General features: G+C 36.9%; 1 protein-coding gene and 1 long non-coding RNA gene across 4 annotated transcripts in view; one reads left to right on the forward strand and one right to left on the reverse strand.

Moving 5' to 3' along the window:
- Positions 1-19,322, forward strand: part of pag1 (phosphoprotein membrane anchor with glycosphingolipid microdomains 1) — a 55,316-nt gene that overhangs the window by 15,751 nt on the left and 20,243 nt on the right. The gene's annotated exons all lie outside the window — the stretch shown is intronic.
- LOC309510439 lies at positions 15,528-18,754 on the reverse strand. The gene is made up of 2 exons (XR_014210365.1): positions 17,151-18,754; positions 15,528-16,149 (listed from the first exon to the last, which is right to left on the reverse strand). It is a non-coding gene; the product is annotated as an uncharacterized lncRNA (long non-coding RNA).

Raw genomic sequence — 19,322 nt, forward strand, 5'->3', positions numbered from 1 at the left:
TTTGCCCCTCATTTTCAATCTCATCCCTCTAAATATGTGACGGGTCATTTGAGAGTGTCTCTTTTCATCGCCCGAGCTCCTTCTAGGCTGGATGCCAGTACTATAAGAACTTGTGGTTTGTAAGTGAAGAAAAAGTACTTAAAGAACACAGGCAAGTAAATCTTTAGCAAACCTGTCTGCCATGGTTTCTGTAAGACCTGTAAAAGTCGTAAATGTAATTTTTCCATCCTGACCCTCATTTGTCATTGGTAGGGACTGTGAACTAACAGGACCCTAAATCACATGCATACATACGATAAAACACACACTCCCCCAAGACATCAAACTTCCACCCCAGCTGTTGCTGCCGTTTAACCACCACTGAGCAGAAATAATTGCTACAGAACGTTCCGGAAAGTGACTTTGCGACCGAATCTCAGTGAGAGCAGAGAGGCCGGAGAGAGGCACAGACCATCAAAACAGATGCTTCATGTTCCCTCCAAAACTGTGAATGAGCCTTTATGGTTTGGACTGGTGCTAAGATCTCTCACATTACACTTGCTTTGTCTCTTCACTTCACACACAGTTTTCCATCAGAAATATACTAAAGCCATTTCACACCACATACTCAAGCGGCACGAAAGCAAAGCATCTGAGAAACTAACAGCAGGAACGCCTTGTGGTTTCACACTAATGATGTTTTGGGTTAGTAACTGAACTGCATTGTCATACAGAAATGTAATGGAAATTTAAATAAAATTGACTTATTCAATATTGATTATTTCCTTTAAAAACGGCCAGAAAATTATACAATTGTTCATCAAAAGTTGGCCATGGTGAATTATTACAAACTTGATAATAGTGAAATCTAATTTACACATTTGGAGGAGAGGCCCATTTACACCAAATTAATATTTAATCTACCTAAAATGGAACCCAAACCCCATGGCGTAACCACAAACTGCTTAACTCATCTGAATTCAGTCAGATTTACTGAATAGAAACTGTTCAACTTCCATGAAGGCTGACTGACATATTTTTCCACATAATGGGTGAGTAGTTCCCTCCAGTATTTGCACGCCAGTAATGGGCGTTGATTCAACTTCGCTTGCTAAACATTATGCTGACAAATAGTTTTATAGTACATATACTCTGCTAAGTTAAACCCCAAAGCCCCTGTATGCTTCTTGTCCGCAACACTGTTTTGCTTGGGCGGACTCTGTGAATGCTGTTACCTTACAATATGGGCGGTAAAATTAGTATGTGTTGCTTCAAGGTGACTCAGATGCTATAAAGTTTGCTTTTGCATTCGCTTTGAGAATATTTTAGTGTGATTCATCGGCTACTAATGTCTCACACTAACATGCTTGGTCCATTGTCTGTTTATTTATAGGTTTTTCTTCTGATCTCACTAATTACTTAGCCTGTGTGTGCTGGGATTTAGGGAGGATGCAGCATTTTTTGGTGCCATGACCCGGACGTTCTGTTTTTTAATACAGAGCAGTGGAGTGGGCAGAGAGGTGCCTGTCGTCTGCCAGATGGGCACTTAGAGTCTTCATTGGCCTTCAATCCCACAGTTAGCATTCCCGACAGTACTCGTCTCCCAGAAAAACTGCCCATGTTCAGGATTTCAGCCAAAGGCGGGAGGGAAATTTTGGTAAATTTTTACCTAAATAAACCGTCATTTGAAATATTATGTTATTGTAGGCTGGAAATGTTACATATTTTAGAATATTTGGCAAGCACTGTAAAGCGATCTTCTCTTTTTGTGTGGCTAGAGGAAGTTTCCATATCCACTTTAGCATTTAAATGAGAAGACAAGTTTACATTGACATGAAAAGGTAAATATTTTAAATTATGATGTGCGCGGGAATGATCAGGCCACATGTGTTGATTTGGTCTCTCTGAGGTTTTCTTTTCGCCGTCACTAGGGATAATGCTGGCAGCTGTGACGAATGTAAAGCTAAGGATTATGGGAGAATAATAAGAAATGAGCAGAGTTGCCCACCCATAGTGTGTTACATGTTTGTCTGATGTTGTGATTGGACACAGATGTGGATTCTTGAAATGGACTGTGGCCATACAGTATATGTACTTCCACATGCCAACCACAATTATTGGAAACGGTAATCACTATAGGTAACACTTTATATTAAGGTGACGTAGTTACATGTTACTACATGTACTTACTATAGTAATAACCTAAATTATGCATAATTACAAGTAACTAACCCTAAATCAAAACCCAACCCTATCCATCACTCTATAGTAAGTACATGTAGTTAATTAATATTACTCATCTACTTATCTGAGTAAATACAATGGTACCTCATCACCTTAAAAAAACTTGTAACCACCTACATACTACTGTTCAAAAGTCTGGAGTTGGTGAGATTTTGTAATGTTTATAAAAGAAGTATCTTATGGTTAACTGGTATGCATTTATTTGATCAGAAATACAGTAAAACAGTAATATGGTGAAATATGCGTCACATGATCCTTCAGAAATCATTCTAATATGCTGGTTTGCTGCTCAAGAAACATTTCTTATATTATCAACGTGGAAAACGGTTTATTGTAAGAGTTTAGTGTATTCTCACTCGTCCATTTCACCGAGGTATGTTGTTTTGCAACATCCATTCAAGGCTCAGTCAAACTGTTTTACTTGAAGCTTAATTTACCGTGTAGTGTATATGAGAGATAAAGTGGCTATCATACGAAACAGCCCGTCCCCTCTGAGGACAGGACAGACGGGAGCGAGAATTACATCGGCAGCTGGAGTCCATCACTAGTGATTATAGTATCACGGCTTTGATGCCCTGTGTCGTAACTCCATTAAAGGTCCTTTGTGTGCTGTCATCTTTACAAACCAACCACTCACTGAGAGAGAGCGAAAGAGATGGACTGTCTGAACAGATACAAGATTGTAAAAAGAAAGGAGCACATTAAAAAGAAGCTGTTCTAATGAGCAGTAGGCTAATTGTGATGCTTCTAAGATAACTTGTTGCCTCACATGGTTAAAGCATTTACTGAAAAGGCAAAAACTATCAATAAAAAAAACAGACAAATTATATAAAAAAATTATGATTTTGCTCAATATTTTTTATGGTCTGTGTATTTTTATATACATTAAAACATTGTGTTTGCTTACAGTAGCAACATTGTGTTAGCTTAGCAACATGCTAGCATCCATCAAACTCTGTTGGAATCAGTCGTGATTGTGGAATCAGGGTGTTTCAAAGGTTCATTTTAGTTAGGATATTCATATAGCCTGAGAAGACAGCTGTCTATGAATTCATTAAGACAGAAAGGCAGCTTGCTAGGTTTTAAAATAGAGTCTTAGACTCTGGAATGTGAATAGAATAGAATGGAATGCAAACTCAGAGATGACACAGCTTAAATATTTGCAACTGTTAGTGTGGGGTTTAAAGTTAGCTGTTTTTTAGTGGATTTGATGTCAACTGTACTATGGTTATTGTGTGCATGGTTTCTTTCAATAGATGCTTTATACAGTAATAATATTGAAAGTGTAATTTTCAGCATCATTCCTCCAGTCTTCAGTGTCACAAGATCCTTCAGAAATCATTCTAATATGCTGATTTTGGTGCTCAAGAAACATTTCTTATTATTATCAATGTTTAAAACAGTTGTGCTGCTTAACTCTTTCATTTACGACACAACCCTTCCCGGCCATTGAAATTCCGTTATACGATAGGGGGCGCTATTACGCATTTTCTGAAAGAGTATAGAATCTCAGGATCAAAACACAGGCAGAGAAAAAGCATAAACAAGCGATAGAAGCATTGTTTATGCACATGTAAAATAATGCAATCATCAAACATTAAACAGCATATAAATCAAAACTGCGTAATGTTACCGAATGAAATGTCGACCCAGGACGAGGTATAGAACTGTGCATGTATGTTTTGATCATCGTTCTAAATCCGATCCAATTTCTTTTGATTAATTGTATGTTCAGATATGTATGCAAAAAATATTCTGTGGGCCATGAATGTTTTGTGAAAATTATCAAAAATGCTGGCGCTGACTGACAACTTTTTTTAAAATCGCTGGCAGGGAAAGAGTTAATATTTCTGATGAAACAGTGATTCTTTTTTTAAATTTGAGTTCTTTGATGAATAAAAAGTTCCAAAGAACAGTATTTATTTGAAATAGAAATCTTTAGTAACATTATAAATGCTGTTATCAATTTGATGCATCCTTGCTTAATAAAAGTATATTAATTCCTTTCCAAAAAGAAATATTTTACTGACCCCAAACTTTTGAATGTTATGTCTTTCAGACTGAGATCATGGTGTGACTCAGTCTGTCCCTGCAGGCAAAAAGTCAATTTTCAGATTGATCCGCTTCTCAGATTCTTTCTCCTCAGAAAACAGATCCCTCACACCTTTCATACCGAGAGTTTCAGAAGATATCTCTGCACTCTTATGTCAGCAACTGCCTCATTGTGTCTATTTTTATTTCTCCTAAGGACTTTAAAGGAACCGTATGTAAGATTGTGGCCAAAACTGGTACTGCAATCACTTTCAAATTACTGTAGAGCGGTGTATCCCCTCCCCCTCCCCCCCGACTCGAGGTTGCCAGATAGGCTGGCATTTTTTATCCGACACGTTTGTAGCTGCAGCTGTGGTAACTAGAGCAGATCTGGCAACCCGGATGCCGAAACACTACTGACTTCGTGATTGGTAGATAGGTGGAGGGTGGAGCATCAGGCCAAAACACAACATGACAACATCAACATCAGTTGAGGGCTGCAACTTCACTTTTAAATGACAATATCCTGGCCGGACTACTGTTGTCAGTGATATAAGTATTTGAAATGAACATGATTTCTTAATGTCTAGTGACATATCAGGGCCATTTTATGATTAATTGAAATACATTTCTTACATACAGTTCCTTTAAGTCTCTTGAGCAAAGATAGAGCAACTTCTGAGAAATAGCATTTTCATTTTTGTCTTTAAACAAAAATGCTAGGCCACTTCCGAAGGTCTAAAGACGACTTGCTCAGCAGAAGGGAGTTCACTCTACCTTCCTCATTCTCTCTTTCTTCTCTCTCTCATTCTTTCTTGTCATATACTCTCTCTCATCTTAAAGGAGCCCACTTCAAAGCACCCATTTATTGCTGGTTGGCAGGTGTAGGGTTTTTAGGACTGCATAATGATTTTCTGTCAAAAGCAAACCTCACATGGTCCTGATTTGTGCGCTCATAAAGCAGTGGGGTGTACCTTTGGGGTGTACCTTTTTGTTAAATTAAAAGTCCTAAAAGAAAAGAAGGTTAATACATTATTTTTGAAGTAAAAACTTGCTTTTACAGACTTTGACTGTTTGCACTAAATGCAAATCTATAAAATGTATTCATCATCTGTTTGTTTTTTATTATGTACACCCGTTTCAGGGAATGTATCAGAATTGTGACACTCCACTTGATTCAATAGAGCTTTGTTATAATATGAGGAGGTTTTGCCTCGTTTAATGTAACAGGCTCATAATCATAATAGTGAAAAGAAGCACTTTAAAATCCCTGATGACCTTACCAAGGTTTTTTAGTGTAATAGTTTTTTGTCCAAAGCAAACTTGTTCTTGCTTATGATTGCATGGGACGATATATGAAACTGAAACTTTTCAAATTAACCGCAAAACAGTTTTAAACCATATAAGAAAATGGGAAGTTGTAGTTCTTTCTTTCTAATTGCAGCTCATGTTCTCAACATACCAGGTCACTTTTTTTCTTTTCTTTTGGTGACAGTGTTTTTAAGAGTTTGACCTGTTTGAGACCTCATTCATCCCTGGTCTGAGACACTGTCCTAATCTCTTATTGACCTAGAAAATTCATTGTCTCAAGCAGAATGTCAAGTACAAGTACAATGATACCATTCGTCTCACAATCCAGATGTTTAGCGAGGCCTTCGACGGAAAGCGGAAGCAGGCCTGTGTACTTTTTTCACCTCACTTGTACTATTACTTGTTTCTGTGTTCAAGCAGATGCAACAGCATGTTAATCATGATTTATGTTTAGCTCACATACATACATCTGAGATCATAAACCTCCAGTTCATCTTCCGAGGTCTCCACAGGGCCACATTCCTTTAATGCCATTGAAAACGTCGATCCATATTCCTTTGTTAATCCTAATGCCGGTGTATTTTTAGGCTGGGTTCTTTCTATGCCGCTGAACTTATGTTTCCTGTGCCCTTGTGCTCTGTCTGGTTTATTTAAGGCCCTTGAGGGTCCTAGGGCCGAGGCCCTAGCCTTGAAGAGTCCCTAGAAATACCTCCTGGTGGTGTGGCATTAGGACTGGATTTGCTCTCTCTTTAATTATGAGGGGCTGTACTCTGTTTACTGCAAAGGCTCAGAGAGGAACTAATCCATCATCCTGTTTGTCAACTCCAGCGGGAGTCTCAAACCGCCTGATATGTGGAGAGAGAAATACGGTTCTGAGTGTACACCAGGCAATGGCATAAAGTCCTCTGTCACAGGTAGAAATACTGCATTTGCTCACAGAGGATTACAAATATTTCTTTTCTAGCATGTCAGGCAGTGTATGAAAGAAATGCGATCTCTTCCTAATTCTTACTGCATGTGCTCTCAAAAGGAAAATGTACCCAAAAAGTACAGAAATTCCCACCCATTACAAAATTATTATATTATATTATATTATATTATATTATATTATATTATATTATATTATATTATATTATATTATATTATATTATGTTATTTTTGATATATTATATTAATTATTGTCCCAATATTAACACCAATACCCAATATAATAATTATATTAATTATCATATATAATGTTGTATTATGTTATAAATATAATATAATATTTAAGGAAAAATATATATAAAAGTCTCTGAAAAGTTTTAGGTGAACTATCCCTTTATTTACAAATTTCCCACCCTTTAAATATTATATTATATTATATTATATTATATTATATTATATTATATTATATTATATTATATTATATTATATTATATTATATTTATTTTTATGTCTATTTTAAATTTATATAGGAATATTTATAAAAGGAAAAATATATACTGTCTTTCTATCTGAAAATATATAATATAAAATATTTAAAGGGTGGGAAATGTGTAAATAAAGGGATAGTTCACCCAAAAGTATATATTATTCCTTTTTATAATATAATATAATATAATATAATATAATATAATATAATATAATATAATATAATATAATATAATATAATATAATATAATATAATATAATATAATATAATATAATATAATATAATGAGAGCAACGATAGGCCAGTATTCGGATGGTTATTGTTTATACAGGATTGAGGTCAGGGCCCCTCAGTGGATATAAGGTTTTCCAGCTTGTGAGGGAAAAAAATATGATAGCCATTATAGGACCATTTTAACAGAATTATTAATGACCCCGTAGGTTTGAGGGAAATATGAAAAGCGAGCTGCCGGACAGTGCGCTGGGACTCGGTGCTTCATCATATTTCATGCTAACAACGTGGGCTTTGAACGGCTGCTCAAATTACATCCTGATAGAGTGATCAGGCAGAAAGCCAGACAGACATGATGGGCAATATGTCAGCACTGAAGAATGGTGTGTATGGGTGCGTGTGTGTGTGTGTGTGTGTGTGTGAGAGCTTTACTTCTTCGGCTTTAAGTATCTAGGGAATTAATGCTCTGATAGGAGAAATTAAGGCAGTTAATTGCGATGTAATTGTTGCTAATGGAAGGTGGTTTTTCAAAACCTTTTAAGCCAGATTTCAGTACAAACACTAAGAGAGGATATTCAGAATTCAATAGCCTATTATGATGTCATTGTTGTCACTTCAATTTTGAATTCAAAATATTCTATCTGAAGCTGAATTTAGCTACATGGACACCTTTTGTTTGAATGAAATCATTCCGACTGATGAATCCGAACATGCTGTTTACTTGAACGCTAAATAAAGTGATCGGGTTGATGTGCGTGTTTATATGTCACAAGCTTCAAATCGGAATTGATCTTATGACATGCGGCACACTGCACGAATATGTTCATGTTGTCGAAATTACTGTAATTAATAGATGGCAACTCTACCGAGATTCTACTGAGAGCTGTTCACATCCTTGAATTCTTTGTTTCTATGGCAATGAGGAAGTGCAGCTTTATTATTGATGACTGCAAAACACTTTTAAAAACTATAAATTCACCTTGATGCTATTGCTAAAATATAAGAACAAACTGTTAAAAAAAAATCTTATTAAGAAAATATGTACAGTATAGAGATTGCATAAAGAGCTTTTAATAAATTCAGTATTTCAAACTTGTAATTAGGACTTTAATGGTTTTCACAAGTTGGAATCTGTAATTATGGTAATTTTGACATGACATGAAAGCAGCAGAAGCTTTCAAGAGAATGCAATTACACATTGTATGCATATTTATTTATCATTATTTACTATTCAGGACATAAATGAAACATGCCTTAAAGGAACACTCCACCGTTTTTTGAAATAGGGCTTATTCACCTTCTTTCCCACATTTAGATAGGTGGGCAAATGCATTTTTGTCTCAGTGCATGCATTGTTTTAGTTTGACAGGGTCGGCGTGAGCTTAGCTTAGCATAATGAATGGAATCCTTTGTTGCCAGCTAGCATGTCCTGAATAAAAGTGATATAAAAAAAAAAAACCTACCTAATTACTTCTTGTGGCCTGTGTATTCACAACAAGTACAAATAGCGATGCAGATTAACACTAGGCGATTTCCTAGGCAGATATTGACTTATATATTAAGGACTATATTAGGGGGAAGCACAGGCGAAGCACTGCTACTTGGGCGTGATATCTCTGCGCCCAAGTAGCAGTGCTTCGCCTGTGCTTCCCCCTAATATAGTCCCAAGTCAAAATCTGCATAGGAAATTGCCTAGTGTTAATCTGCATCGCTATTTGTACTTGTTGTGAATACGCAGGCCACAAGAAGTAATTAGGTGGGGTTTTTTTTTAATATCACTTTTACTCAGGACATGCTAGCTGGCAACAAAGGATTCCATTCATTATGCTAAGCTAAGCTAGCGCCAACCCTGTCAAACTAAAACAATGCATGCACTGAGACAAAAATGCATTTGCCCACCTATCTAAATGTAGGAAAGAAGGTGAATAAGCCCTATTTAAAAAAACGGTGGAGTGTTCCTTTAAGGATGTGCAGAAATGCCTATATTTAAATTAATATATTAGCAAGCACAAACTCCTAATTAAAGGGAAGAACCTGAGCAGGCTTTTTGTAGCTGATTGTACCAGTCTAAATCAACATTCATGTACACTTTGTAGCACCAGAAACGACTGGTAAAGACCCTCCCCTTCAGACAGTCATGCTTTCTGCTATAATCGACTGCTTTCAAATCTGTGGTGTTGACTACAGCCAACTAAGCACCTAAAAGTGTCAAACACATCTGCAGATCCAGCTTCACAGCTTGCTAATGTATTCTCCTGCTCAGACTGAGCTCTGTTGGGCAGGCAGTCACTTTAACTGGTTCATTTCTATTCTGTTAGCATTAGCAGACATCTCAGTCTACTCAGCTTAGCTGAATCACTCCGTATTATGGATTCAAACCCTTTTTTGGAAGAAAAAAATCTATAGGTGTCAATCAAAATGAAAAATGTAATGGAGCTAATTACATGATATGCTAATTAATCAATATTTTCTGAGAAAATCCCCTTAATGAAAATAGTTCTAATACAATATATTGTTGTGGTAGACCAGAAGAGGGCCCTCAGAAAAAAGTTCTAAATAGAATCTTTAAGGGTTTTAGGCGCTTCATATAGAACCTTTGGGGTTCCCATAATGGGATCATCTTATGGATTTAATTTAAATACATTTTGTTTTAATACATTTTTTATAGACAGCGTGTAAACATACTTTATTAATAGAAACAATTTAAATAACCCATTAAATAAAAAACACGTATTATGCAATCATTTAAGACATTTTCTCCTTGTATAGAACCTTTTTGGCATAAACAATTCTTTGAAATTGAGTCATGAACCCTAGGTTTCTATTTTGAAACCCACAAAGTTTGAGTGCACAGTTCCTAAAAAAATACAAATTCTGTCATAATTTATTCCTCATGTCATCCTGTATGACTTTCGTTGTTCTGCAGAACAAAAAAAATTATATTTTTTTGTTGTTGAAATTTTCACTAGTTTTGTCCTTACAATAAAAGTTAATGGGGTCCAAAAACAACAAAGACAAAAAAAATCTTCTTTTTTGTTCCCGAAAGAAAAAGGGGTCATTTAGGTTCATTAAAATTTTTTGGGTTACTTGTACTAAATGAATGTGTTCAAATTACCTACTAAATACAAACTACAATTTCTTAAATCAGATGTTACTCAAAAAATAGCTGGTTTGATAAAGTCTTGTATATTGCATATACAGTATGATACCAACCAGGCTGTGTTGGTGCATTTCCACCATTATAACCTTTATTGTCATTCAAATGACCCTTCATTTCACGCTGAGGTCGTACAGCTTCCATATTTCCCATCTTTACAGGCTATTGCTTGATGATACATATTGTGTAAGCAGAGGATGTGATGAGATATAGAGAGAAAGAGACATCCTAACAAAAGCAATATGGATTCATACCCTGTGGTGGCTCTGCTGAAAAATGGTGTGTTGGAAAGGTCAGTGTTATCGCCAGGAGAGCTATGTGCTAAACCCCCCGTCTTCACACGCAACAGACACAAACACGCAACAGACACACACTTGTTTGACCGGCACCCCCACTCCACGTGTACTAAATCAAATAAATCAGACGGAGGAGGGGTGATACTGTTATGAGGAGCTTCCCCTCCCCCGCCTTCAAATAAATCACACGGAGGTGCAGCCCAATTCTGCAGAAACCCTCTCTGCTCGCATTTCAAGACGACCACAAGGAAGGGTGGAGGGGCGAAAGCATTTTTTCAGTTACTCTGATGACTTGATGGTGAAATATTATTCATTATGAATCCTGGGTATGAACACATTGTTATAAAACAGGGATTTTGAAGCTTTGATTTCAAGGACCCCCAAATAGGCCTACAACAATTTGTTGGCCTATTTAGTGTTCACTGTAAAAAAATTCTAACCTCTCCAAGTCAAAATTTTGTAGTGACTGGTCACATCTAAATTTTTAAATTGGCCCAAGTGCAATTCTTGTTGCAATAGTCTATTAACATTGGCTCAATGAGAAATAATACATCAGACTAATTGAAACATTTAGATGTGATCAGTCACTAGAAATTTTTGACTTGGGGATGTAATTATTTTTTTACAGTGTTCTAATAGTATAATGATATTATGAAGACAAATAATTTGTCTTTTATTTATCTTAAATATTAAAATGCTATCTGGAAAGCATTTACTTTCTATTAAGTTAACATTGTCTTTAAGTTAATAGTCGGTTTCCCCCCCAAAATATTATTATTGCTTATTTTCAGTTCAAGTCAAAGGTCGGATATAGAGTCATACATCTAGTTAGCTCTGAATTACAGTGCCAAGAAAAAACTCCCTAAAAAGATAAACAAGTATTTAGAACATGTGTGTGTTGCAAGAATTAAGAGATGAACACTTATTTTAGAGTAAAGGTTTACACACACACACACACACACACACACACACACACACACACACACACACACACACACACACACACACACACACACACACACACACACACACACACACACACAGTGTATACATGTATATATACACGTGGATATACATAATCATGAGATGTATATTTGATTTCTGAAAGAATTGTTATTAATTGTTAGCTATACTCCTATAAGGGTGGAACAAACCACTTGTCAGTTGTTGGACCGTTTCACATCTCCCTTTCAACATGAAATCAGACAAGTCATCAGTTGTGGTGAATAAGTGCATGTTAAAAGGATGGGGTGGGGTTTCATTTAGGCGTTTACAGATAGCTTTTAATCAATCCATTTTGCCGTTGCTGAACTTAAGAGCCCTTATTAAGAAATATGATACTCCCATGTCATGTGTCCAGTGCATTCCTTATTTGCTGCATTAAAAGCTCATTGCCCTGCAGGAGTTTCTCTATAGGCTGAGATGTGTATAAACTGTACTGGTGATTGGGCGTGGTCGCGCTCGGTTCAAAGGTTTTAATATGTGACTAAGATGATGATGATGATGATGATGGGATATTCACAGGGAGGAAGCTCTGATGCTCTGTATTGTGATTAATCCCTTGAAAGGTGTTACACTTGTACCTTCCCTGCAGAGCAGACGGAGAGCAGGGCAGGAGTTATTCTCATACTGTGTGCTAATCCCTTTATCTGCACAGCGATGCCTCTCACCGGAGCTCCAGTGTCAGGCAGCAAAGTTATCGGCATCTCTATCAATCAAAGTTATATGGGTTCTCATTGAGGGGCATGTTCAGCCTGTTAATCTAATAAACATTGTCTCACCAAGACAACCCTTTCTCCTCCTCCTCCCCCTCTCTCTCTCTTTCTCTGTCTGTTTCAATTTAGTGTGCTTTATTTGCATGAAAAAAAATATTTATTTGACAATTATTTTAAAATATTTATTTAAAAAATATTTTAAAAGATTTCTTTTAAAATTATTTTAAAATTAAAATGATTTTTTTTTATTAATTTTGATAAATAATTATAAATTTCAGAATTAGAAGTTGAAAAATAAGACCAAATAGGACAATATTTGTGGTATTCTGAATCTGCATATAACAATAGAGACAGATCACTCTGTCTCTACAAATTTGGTGCTCGCAACATCAGGATTAAATTCTTATAGAGAATGTGTATTAAAATGTATACCTTGAATATACTGTAAGTCGCTTTGGATCAGTTCAACCCCTCACAAAATTGAAGACTCCCTGTTTAATGCTGTTTATATGTCTATGTGGTGTTTTTAATATGATTTAAGACAAGCCATGTGCAAATTCATCATTGCTGTGTATTTTCTTCTTAAAACTGCAGTGAACCAAAGACAGTCTCAAAACGCGGTTTGAAATCGCCGTTGTTCTCGGTCACAAAAATGTTGTAACCAATCCCGTCAATGTGTGGGCAGGCTTTAGGATATCATTAACTATGCTCTGAAGCAGGGGAGTCTCAAGAGAAGCCAGGCCATCCTGGTGTGTATTTCTGTTGATATGATTTTTTTTTTTACATTTAGCAATATAGCATATTACAATGTTATGTTGAACTATATGCCTTTCTCTACTGACTATAAGTTGCTCAAAGCAATTCTAAGGATAATGATTTTTAGAAGGCAGACTGAGGACTGGGAACATGGTTTGTGTAACATTAGCAACACATTATTAGCTGTTTGCGTAACGTAGTCAAACAAAAGGCTAAACATATTAATAACCGTTATGTGTCTGACGTTAGAGAGCGATAAATTAAACCTAGTACCATTCTGATACATTGACTTGTAGACGACCCTGTATAATTCACTCTTCCACTTTTTCTGAATCAGTTTCTGGTTCAAACATATACTGTATGGCTGAGTTAAACCAGTATTTCCATTTGACAATGTGCAGCGTTTACTACAGTAAAGCTGAGCGAGTGGATCAGGTTGTCCGGTTATCAGGTAGTAGCTATTAAATTCATATTTTGTAAATCTTGTTTTGATAAAGTGGTAGTTTGGCAGCCATTTTGCAGGCATGATTACTTGAAGTCTCGCTACAAGTGTGGGGAAATACACTTGACTGAGTTCTGACAGTCACACACACACATTTACAGTGGGGTGGGCCTCTTTTTGCAGAGTGCAAGCGTTGTTTGGCTGTTGTCAACACAGTTCAGTGGTTCTGATCTGGTCTAAATTTGTTGAGGAATGAGATAAAGGTCAAGAATAATCTGGGACGCTCCTTATAACATGTCACTGTTCATCTGTCAGCGCTGAATGTGCTTAGCATTTTAAAATGATGCAGTCTCTCTGCCAAATCTTTGCATCTCTCCACAGCGCAGTGATCGTTTTCTTGCTCAGCTTGATTAGCACCTGAGCATTATCTCCACCACAGTGGCAGGGAAATTTGATTCCTCTTTGTTTGTGCTGAATACAGAGAAGGGGAATTCAATAAGAATGAATTGCGCCCACTGATAGCGTCATTTATTTGCTCATGCTTCAGTGTCCAGTTCACTAAAGGAATTTGCTAATCAGGTAACGTGCAAACAAGCCTACAAAATCTGTGCTGAACTCAATGTGTACGGACAGTTTGTGCAAAAATAGCACAAATTGCCCCAGAGTGCTTTGCTTTCAGCTGATTTCTCTCTCTCCTCTAAATAAGCAGTGTCCAATTTATTTACTTGAACTGGCATAGCCTGCTTTTTTCTCCGGTGTTTACTAAAGTGTGAGAGAGAGAAAGAGGAAAAGTGAGTGGAATAGGTTTACACAAGTTGATTTGGACCGACAGCCAAGTGAACCAAGGCTTTGCTCATTTAATTTGGTCAAAAGCAGAGGATACTAGAAAAAGAGGCTAAATCAGAGAGGAAAAGGGAAAAAGGAATAAAGGGTCTGTACCAAACGGCCAAATACACCAAATCCCAAATATAGGATCACTTTCACATGCACCCCTCACCCACCCTCACAAATACCCTACACTTGCATCATTTACTGCATTTTTAACCACTTTCAGGTGGTTAAAACACTGTTTTTTATAGGTTTAGTCTTGTTTTTGCTGTGGTTTAGAGTGTTTTTTGTGTTTAAATAATCTTCACAACTTCTAGTGGAACAGTAACTCTTAGTCTGAGTTGTTCATTACAAAATAAACGTCATGCCTGGTTTAATAGTTATACAGTTTAGCATTAATTCTATTTAAAAAGATTCATAGGTTAATGTTAATCTAGGTAATGCATCTTGTTGTTCTTGCTTTAGCTTGTGCACTATTGCTTACACTTGACACTTGGCAATGTGTACTATAAATATTGTGGCTCTTATGATAAATCGGCAACATCGTTCCTCATTTGTATTGTGCTAAACCTTTGTGAAAAAGAAGTGTATTTAGTTTTATTGAATGCGCACTTGCAGTGTGATTAAAATCTAAGTAATTTAATAAACTGTACTTGTATATAATATGTATATATTATGTAGATAATAAAATTAATGAGATTTAAGATTACTCTTCTAACATCCCAAAAAATACTGTGTGCAGGGCTAAATGCTCTTCTTGTAAATGCACATGCTTTGCCTACATAATGGTATTTTGACCAGCTAAGTTTATAAAATATATAAAGGAGTCAAAACAGCAGCAGGAATTTATCCGTCACACACACAAACGAAGATCTGCTGTGAGGAGACGCAGTTCTGATGCCTGTACCAAACAGGTACAGGTGTATGCTTGAGCATTCTGTCCTTTTTAGGCTTGCATCTTGTGACATCATGTCCTGGAAACCAATCCAACCGTCTCCATTGACTTTGCATTGCGAGAGGCTGCCTCCTTGTCATTTATGACTTATAACAAAAGACAGAAAAATGCCTAAAAGCTGCTGTGTGACAAGGTGTACAGCAAACAAGCTAAAAAAAACAGAAATACATTTTTATAATCTTCCGAACCGTAAAAGCCAGCCTTTTAGGAGACAAAAGTGGATACAGGCAATAAGACGTTAAGCATCAGAAGGATCATCAGCAGGTAGAATGGGTACATTTAACTTCTCAATATATCTCCTCCTCTCAGGTTCACATAGGTGGTGAAATAAGCAATCGACATGGTTAAAATTATGAATGTTTTTTTTTTGTTTTTTTGTACAATATCATGTCGCGTTCCAGTGGGCGTAGTTCTCAGAGTAGTTCGAGAACTAGTTGCGCTCTGTCTCAATTGATCCACTTTTATGTCCTGAAACAACCGTTTTTTGGGGTCGGCAGCTTATAAAAATGTATTTCTGGGTTATTTAGCTTGTTTGCTGTACACCTTGTCACATAGCAGCTTTTAGGCATTGTTTTGTTTTTTGTTATAAGTCATAAATGACAAGGAGGCAGCCTCTCGCAATGCAAAGTCAATGGAGACGGTTGGATTGTTCCCCCCCCCCCGGTGTGGGCGTGGCCTAAATACGCTCTGTGTCAATGGTGTGAACACACCCTAAATGTATCATTTTCTTTTTTGGTCCTGACCAAAACAACCAAGAGAACCAAACTACAAGTGTGAACACACCCTTAACACTAGAAGTGCCAGAATTCCATAACTACTAGAACTGCCGCAAGCGGTCATTTTGACCGCTATATTCCAAACTCTATATCTTTAATGATAAATACCCAATTGAGAGATTAATGCATTTATTGTATTAATATGTCTTTAAAAAACAAAACAACACCAAACTGTACATTTAAACAAGTTTAATTATACATTTATAAATAAATAATATCCGTAGATGTCCTGAACAAAATGACGGAGTAGCCCATATTTGTTTACACAGTTCGATCGCGTCGCGCCCGCCGACACACACACACACACACACACCCCAACCATATTCCAGTATTGCAATCTTGACATTGCAGCCTGTTCATTATAGCCACAATAAAATATAATAATAAAATAGTCAACCTAACATAAAAATTCCACTGCTCTGTTTGTAGCCTAGTAGGCTAGCCTACAATTCGTACCATTTTGCGCATGTGAAGAGGATGATTTTTTCCGTCGATATTGGAACGTGAGTGAAGTACAAAGCCTATAATAAAGAAATAGTTTACCATCCAAATACATCGCAAATGTTGAAACATTTTGATTCTAATTAGAAAGTTACGTGAGCCTAACGCCGCTTACTTTCACTTTCGCTTATAACGCATTTCATTTTGGCTTGTTTATAGTTATTTTTTCATTCTTGTTCTGTTCTGAATATCATTACATTTAAATGATTTGTTGTTGAATATGTTTAGTGTATTTTTAACCACATTTTATTGTTCTGTATATTGGTATAGCCTATAATAATACCGCGAAATTCCGTGCGGTCAATATGACCGTCTATGGCCGAAATAGGTAAATATGTTCATTTGTTTTTTTGCCTTATGTGTAATTTATATGAAAAACATTTTAAATGAAAATACAGACACTTTTAGGAAAAGTCAGGTACCGGCAGGATTGTATTTATTTTTTCAACAAAGTTATTGCAGATATAAAATTCAAAACGGTCAAAATGACCGCCATGGCCGTTCTAGTGTTAAACCAGCTAAGACCAACAAACCAGCATATTGTATGCTTATGTCAGCAGGCAGTATACTAGTACATAAAACTCAATGATCAGTAAATTATTATTCCATTCCCATCATACCCTGTGTCGATGCATCTCTGTGTGTGGTTACGGAGTGTAGATTTGCGGGAGGTCAAGGCAGGCTCGTGGTACGTGCAGTAGGAAATGACAGTGTCTCCGGAGACGGGCTTTAATGGTACATCGGTCTGTCTGTGGGAGAACAGAGAGGCACAGCTGTTGCATACACACTCCAACACACACTGCACGGGAAGCTGAAACTGTGGTTTCATAACTCATGGGCTTTCGGAGAGAAACGTGTCCTCTTTAAACATCTGTCACATTTCAGAGAAGGACATCAATCCAAACACACACTTTCAACCTATCTGTGAAATGTAATAGTGTTCAGCAAACAATCACTTCCTCTGATCTGTGTTTTATAGTCTCTCTGTGGTGATGCAGCAATTCTAGGCCGCCTGACCTTCTCGCAGATTGTTATTAGCCGCGTCATTAGTACATGCCGCTGCAAGTTCTCTTTATATGCAAACCATCAGGGGATAGATTTCCATGCCAGCTGATTAACCCATGGGATGAGTGCGGTTGCCATGGAGACACAAAGTCAGTTGATCAAATGTGGCCATTTTAATTGGAAGGGCCCTCTGGCTTGCGCTCGACTACGAGCTCGCTGATTGGATGGTCGGTTGCTGTAAGGCACAGATGACAAACCATTGACCCAAGGAAATTGCTTCCTGTTCATCTGCCCCCAAGACTGGTCTTAATGAAACCGTACACAGTTCATTAGCTGTCTGTAAAGGGTATTATTTCATCATCCTTGACTCATATGTGAATACAGTGAGGATCAGATTTATTCTTCAAAACAGGCTGTCGTTTTCGCTCATCCCTCTGTTTTCACCCAGACACGTGGCCTTGTTGCATCCAGACTCAAGATGGCCAGTGTTCTCTCCTTCTCTCACTGTGAATTGGCCTCAGTCTGGTGATGAGGAGGGGGTTGGGCGGACAACTGTGCCCTGCCTGTTGTCATATTGGTCATTTTGTGAAACTGAGGATGTTGCAGTATGTTGTTGCACATAAGCTGCAGTGTTGCGTTTAAAAAAGAGCTGTGTTGGGTCTTAAAGGGCTAGCTAAGCCAAAATGTAACATAGTGTGATCATTTACTAACCCCTCATGCCATTCCAGACCTGTTTTATTTTTTATTTTTTATTTCAATTTTCTGTTCAGTTATAACGAATGGGGACTGGAGCTTTCAAGCTTCAAAAAGGATACAAAAGTAGTCTAAAATACCGTTCAAAAGATTAGGGTCAAAATGCTCATAATGGCTGCATTTATTTGATCAAAAATACAGCAATAATGTAAAATTTTATTACAATTAATGTATATTTTAAAATGTAATTTAAATTATGTTTTAAATTACATTTATTGAATATAAAGTTCAAAAGAGCAGTGTTTATTTGAAATAGAAATATTTTGCACCATATATGTCTTCTTTACTGTCACTTTTGAACAATTGGATGCATCCTTGCTGAATAAAAGTGTTAATCTCAATGCGTTCTTATTGAATAAAAGCGTTATCACACAATTCATTGAAAAGATTTTATTCAAAAGAACTTGCCACTGCTTTCATAAATTCATGATCTTGGGCAAATGTCAAGATTTTCAGTGAACAGTGGTCTGTTCCTTACATAAAGCTATCGCATGACTTCAGATGAAAAACTTGAAATGTAGCGCACGTTTTGGAGCATTTTGACAACTTCATTCCTCATTCACCTTCATTATATAGAAATACAGGCTAGAATATAAAAAAATTCACCTTATTTGTTCCAAAGAAAGCCATATGTGTCTCTGGAACGACATAAAGGTGAGGAAAGATGACACAATTCTTGATTTTGGGTGAACTCTTCTTCCTTTAAATCACTTAAAAGTGCCCTGAAGCTTCCTGGAGCTTCCTGACACAGCGAGTGCAATGTAACGACAGACGACATGCACCCCCGTGTCCAGCTGAGAGCCAGAATGCGACATATGTCGAATGTGTCATTCTCCTCTAACATGGCCAGAGAGAAGCTGTGAAACCGTTGGTGCTTTATAAGCTAATAGCCTCTTGATAGACACCTATGGAAACTGTATTATTCTCAC

Source organism: Leuciscus leuciscus (assembly GCF_965113295.1).
Source record: "Leuciscus leuciscus genome assembly, chromosome: 12".
NCBI lineage: Eukaryota > Metazoa > Chordata > Actinopteri > Cypriniformes > Leuciscidae > Leuciscus > Leuciscus leuciscus.